The 5,964-nt window shown below is 41.1% G+C and overlaps 1 long non-coding RNA gene across 1 annotated transcript in view; it reads left to right on the forward strand.

Moving 5' to 3' along the window:
- The first annotated feature begins 5,683 nt into the window (after positions 1-5,683).
- The window catches only part of LOC108447086, a 13,266-nt gene continuing 12,985 nt past the window's right edge, over positions 5,684-5,964 (forward strand). Inside the window, exon 1 of the long non-coding RNA XR_001862482.1 lies at positions 5,684-5,899. This is a non-coding gene — a long non-coding RNA (uncharacterized LOC108447086). The remainder of the gene's footprint in view (positions 5,900-5,964) is intronic.

Below are 5,964 nucleotides of genomic sequence, written 5' to 3' on the forward strand. Positions count from 1 at the left end.
ATCACTAATTCTGAGGAGCACAAATGACTCATCTCAACGCAGACCAGTGCACAGTCTCTAACATCAGTGACGTCACGTCGTGCTACTTACGTGGGGCAAAGCTTGGAGTCTGCCAAGGTCAGTGGGGTACAGACCGTTTACCCCACAGATAACATGCTCAGTCTTCCTGCCAACATCTACAGTGGTTCCAAAGTAATCAACTAGTAGTTTACCCCACATTTTACTAGATGCAAGGAATAGAAATGTGAACAAGCTGTAATATTCAGCACTAAATCCATTCTAACTGCAACAATATCAATTTTCACACTCTTCACCAATGAGTTTGTGTTACCTATGTGCAAATTTTATTCAAGTGCCAGAAAAGCTTAGTCCATCCTATGAAACCAGAGCCACATGCCTGATGTAAGGATTAAGTCTTCTCCAAAAGAAAGGGCATGATAAAAAGAAAGCAACATAAGCAGCTGCCAAACTGATGAATTTCCTCAACTTAAAGGCAATTCTAATGGTATTTTTACAACATTTTCAGAAAACAGAAAGAAGCATTTTGTTCCAAAACCAATTTATTTTTATTAAAATCTTATACTGAGTGCAAGCATAAACTCAGCACTTATAAAAGCTGTCCAACCAATGCTTCCAAGACTTCTCAATCACATTTATAAGGGCGAAAGGGAAAACAAGAACCAATATATTGCTGGGCTAGTACAGCACAGAGGCAGGGTCTGCATCTTACCCTCACAGCAACAGACATCCTATGCACTTCCAAGCTTTTCCATGGGAGGTCTACTCCCAAAGCATTAGTAGCATCCCAAAGGGGAGAGCAACAGTGTTGGCAAGAGGTTATGCAGACAGACAGGAAGGCAGATAGTCTCCTGGTTTGGCTATGACAAGAGAGAGGAACTGGAATCCAGGCTGGGGGAGCAAAGGGACTTTGGCAGGCTGCTGCTAATACCAGAAGCACCAACAGATTTAGTCTGGGCTCAGTCTGCTGACCACACCATAACAACAAGTTCTTTGGCATCAAAACATTAGGAAATGTCCTTGCCAAAAGACAGTTTGGACTCAGAAAAATATATGATTGACACTAACACCAAGCAAACAAAACTGAAAGTTCACATGTCAGGATGATGGCCAAAACAAATCTGAGCAATCATATTTCCAGAACACCATCACATTTGCCAAAATATTTGGCCAAAGCTCATCTCCTTGAAATTTGTTTCCATTGAAGTCATGGGGGATACATACACCTTGGCTTGACTAATGAAGTGCTAACATGAAAAGAGCCTCTCTGTTCTGGGCACCATTGAAGGATCATCCCAATGCACAGTGCTCTAGCTCACTCACATTTCAACTCTAGAGTATTTAGAACCTGATTTGACAAAAAGCCTTCTCTCAGCTATAGTTTCACTTGGGTCTAAAACTGCAGGGTTTGGCCATGAAAGTGTCTTATTTGATACCTCTAGAAACACAATAGTACCATGAGGTCAGTTCATGTACATGAGCATCCTGTCTCCAGCAGCAGCCACAAGCCTTAGGAAGAGTAAATAATACAGGTTAATAGGATACTCTTCCACTGCACTCTCCCATCCTTTCATCATTTTCAGTGTGGGGACTTTCTAAGCCAGGTGTTTTTTTAGTGCAGTTAGTAATTCCCAGTGTATTTCTTTTCCCTAAATTGACTTGTTCAGTCTAAAATTTGTCCCCTGAAACTTGCTCAAATACTTATGGGCTCCTGAAAAAATATGAGGGGAACCTCTAAACTCTGTCCACCTCATACTCTTCCTTTGCAAAACACGAACAGATGGCAAGTTAACAAATGCTGGAAGGCACACACTTAAAGCCCTGTGCACCACCCAGTAGTTATGTGTCTATCCAGACCTAAAGCTAGCCAAGTGAAAACTCCAGCTGCAAGAAAAACTCCAGTTGTAAATCCACAACCTTGTGGATTTAGAGAGATTCACTACTTTGAAAACAGAATCCTGCCTCGATTTGATCTTGCCACCTGCCATTTCAGACACACCGCTCTTGTGCTGATTACTAATTTTCTTTAGATCCAATCATTTTACAAATCCACCTAATTTTAGCTCTGCTTCACCACAGCTGCCAATTGCAGCCATGTGCAAGATCATACAGTTTGTTTCTCAGCAGCAGTGGCAAATTACTGACACTATTCAAAGAACCCTCAGTTAGCTCAATTTCAATCCCTGCAAAGCTGAAGGACAAACAACCTTTCTGCATTTTAATCAATGTATACAGCAGTACATTCCAAAAATGCTGCAGAAACCTACAGCAATTCTTTAAGGTTTCATTCTTACTGATCCAGACTAGTAATTTTGTTTTGTTGGTTGGTTTTTTGGTTTTGGTTTTTTTGGGTTTTTTTTTGGTAATTCATTATGACATTCCATGAAAAACAATGGAGAGCATGCATGCACATCAGAAGAGTAGAGAGTATTATCCAGATGTACTCAGAGACCACAAAGTCAGATCCCTGTGCTGCAGTTGCAGGAAAGTTTAATGGATTATCTCAACCCTTCAAATAGGGCAATATCCTGCCACTCCAAAAACAAACTGTGACCTGCAGTGCTGCATCTGTTTACGATGGCAGATCTCCAAGCAGGCATGATTTATCTCAAAAGAGGGCTTCCAGAAAAATGCAAGAAGTGTCATCAACCTTCCAGTCAGATGTCATCTACAAAGTTACAGTCAATTTTGGACATGACAAGATTTTTGAGTCCCTGAAGGAGTGTGGTCAAAATGGAAATTGTCCAGCTCAGCCTGTTTGTTAAAATACAGAAAAGGCATATGACGGAGTCCCTGGAAAAACTGGGAATCATGAGAGGCACATCTGAGATGAGCAGAACTGCATAAATCTTAAGAACTGACAGCGGTGTTAGAGGGAACACAACATGGCCTTGACCACACCAAACACAAGGCAGCTTTGATAAATAAGGTAGTGGGTAAGGGAAGTCCCATCTTTCCTCCCAGGGTCTGAGCATCGAATTAGCTTTTCACAAGGCTGAGGCCCCAGAGTAGAACAGACTCATTTCTCAGCAAGTCCAGTTTTCATTGGATCACCACAGAACACTGTTACCTGTGCTCTGTGGTTATCTGGCATTCCTAACACTTCTAGGTTTTCTAATTTTGCAGCGTTCAAAGTCTGGAAAAGAACTACTTCATAAAGCACTTCATAAAAATGTGACAAGTTTTTCACCCTCCTATTATTTCTGAGACTCTTCAGTCAACTAAAAACAACTGCTATTGCCTTTTAAAACTGCAAGTACCTGTTAGAAGAATGCTGATGTTTCCCAAGTCCCACCCTTGGATTAAACATGGGCTGTCACACTTCACAACACAAGGAAGAACAGTATCTGAATTGTGCAGTAGTAACAAATGTAGTACATAGTAAGCAAAGACCAAAGGAAAGAAACAACTGCAAATTTAATAAATCAGTAACTAGTTTTTGGATTTATTTTTCTTCTTCTTCTCAGGCAGCTTTGGAAACCAGGGGAACTTCTCAGAGGACAGCCTGCTTTTATTTCTACTAATATTTAGGATATTACAGGGGACCTGTCAGCAGCAGATTTTGAGTCTACTTCTTCTTCAACCTATTAAGCAAGCAAAGCCTTGGATAGATAACCTCAGACTGTAAATCTGCCTGCAATTCTGCTGAAGGGACAGTGTTCTTCATTGAATAAATACCACACACTTCACAGCTTTAGACTGACAGCCTTAACTTCATCCAAAAGCTATAAAACAGCCAGGGTATTGACTAAAGCAGCAAAACACTTGTTGCCTGAAGTCTCACTTCTGAAAATATTTTTCAGAGGTTCTTGGAGAGATGTAAGGAATATTCCCTGCAGAGCTGCTTTCAATCAGTTGAAAATTTAGATTAAAGTGAAATCTGCTGCGGAAAAACATCAATGACCCCCTGCCCGCATTTAGTTACCAAAGGGGTAAACAGCAATTGCTTTGTGAGGAGAGTACAACAGCTGAAAACCTACCAAATTTAGGGATCTCTGATTTGGACTTACCCCACTGCAGCACAGCAGACCAAAGGGCTATCAATCCCATGCTGACAACACACGAACTGCCTGAAACACACCATTTCAGCTGAACACAGGTAAGTCTTCAGAGGCTACGACGAACTGTTAAGAGCCACAGAGGAACTGGAGTCTCTTTAGAAAAGTCTGGAAGGAGGTGTTGAGTGTTTAGTAATGACTGGTTACCTAGGTGCATACACAGGCAACCCTTATCTCTTACCACAGATGTTAGCCATCTCTGTCTTCACTTGGATGCTCTGCAGATGATTATATCAGTGACTGTAAGGTCTGCACTGACTGAGGAACATAACAAACAGCAAACACCCAGGCTGGAGACCAGCTGGGAGACTTCCCATGGCCAATTAAACATGGCACACTACAGTACATTTTTCCTCTAACAGAAACCGTTTTCGACCCTTCTCTCCACATGGATAAAAATTCCATTTAGACGTCAAGAAAAATAGTTTATTTCACTGTGAGGTGGGAAAATACTTTAGAAAAGCCTCAGTTCTGAAAATTATGAAAGAGGACTTTCAAAATCTGCTTCTGCGTCAGCCAGACCTATTTAAAATAGGTGATAGATTCAACTGTTTGTGTTTTATTATTGCACTACACTGAGGAAAGGTCAAAGTATTAATTTTTCAGTTCAAATCAAGATATGCAAGAAAACTAGAAACATTAGCTATGTCACTCTTTGTAACTATCATGAAGCACCCATCAAAACCTCTTAATGCTGACAAATTGCTGTTATTTATGACACAGTTGGCAGTCCCTCTTCTCTTCAGCCTTACAGACAGGCACTGTATAATGATTCAAACCGGACTGCCTACAAAGATGTTGCATATTCAGTAATATCCAGTGTCATCGCATGCCTCGGTCCTTTGGGATTCATCCCTTGGATGCTGAAATGGTACCAAAAGATGCAGCCCAATGTACAGCACCCTACACAAAGTAAAAGTGGTCATCCAAAGGGTCTTCAGTCTGGAAGACAACATAGGAGGCTCATGTACTGGATAACTGCATATGAAGAATATGACAAATAGTCACAGCCCAATCAATCAATTTCAATACCATGTTTAATATCTGCTCATTTTTGATAATTAATGCACTTGTAGTTATTTCTAGTAACATTAACACAAGAAAGTAGAACCCAGCATTCTTGAGTCTGACATATTTGATCCCAAAATTGGCACCCAGATTATTTTTTTCCCTTCAAAGGATGGAAAGGGATAGACAAGCAGTGTAGAGTTAAGTTATGGGGTCTCACTTTACATGCTTTGTAGACTTTGGAGGAAGTTTTCAGCAAAATCATTAATTTTTATTTTTATTATTATAACCGTGTTGTTAATGTTTCCACAGTATTGAGAACAAATACATCTTCAGTCCAGCGAGAAGCTGCCTTGGTAGTGGAGCACACACTGCTATACATATGCTCTGAAAGGAAGACTTAAGAACAACCACACATGCTTGTTTTAACATGAAGGTGTAAATGGTCCGTTTCACTGCAACATGTGCCAAACAATACATATATATATATATATATATATATAAAACCCACGTTATTTATATATAAAAATAACCCATATATATATAAAAACCCACGTTATTTATATATAAAAATAACCCAGGTTTTGGCATTGGATTTTGAGGAGAAGCCGTGTTTTCTCCATACCAATTTTTTGTGCTTTCAAGCAAACAGCTTCAGTTCCCAGGCAAAGGCACTTCTGCCCTGCCCAGACTCTCTCAGTGTCACTGCGGCAGCAGGACAGCGGTCAGAGGGGAGGCAGGTGCCCGACTCCACAGGAGGCTGCGGAACCGCGCCAGCAGCTGAACACCCATCACACATCCCGTGCTCTGTTCAGGTAAACCTACGGCCGCGCCCCCTCCCCGTCATTTCAGCCCTTTGGGAGCGGAGCGGCTCCCTGGG

The sequence above is a fragment of the Corvus brachyrhynchos genome, unplaced genomic scaffold (genome assembly GCF_000691975.1).
Source record: "Corvus brachyrhynchos isolate BGI_N302 unplaced genomic scaffold, ASM69197v1 scaffold44, whole genome shotgun sequence".
Lineage (NCBI taxonomy): Eukaryota > Metazoa > Chordata > Aves > Passeriformes > Corvidae > Corvus > Corvus brachyrhynchos.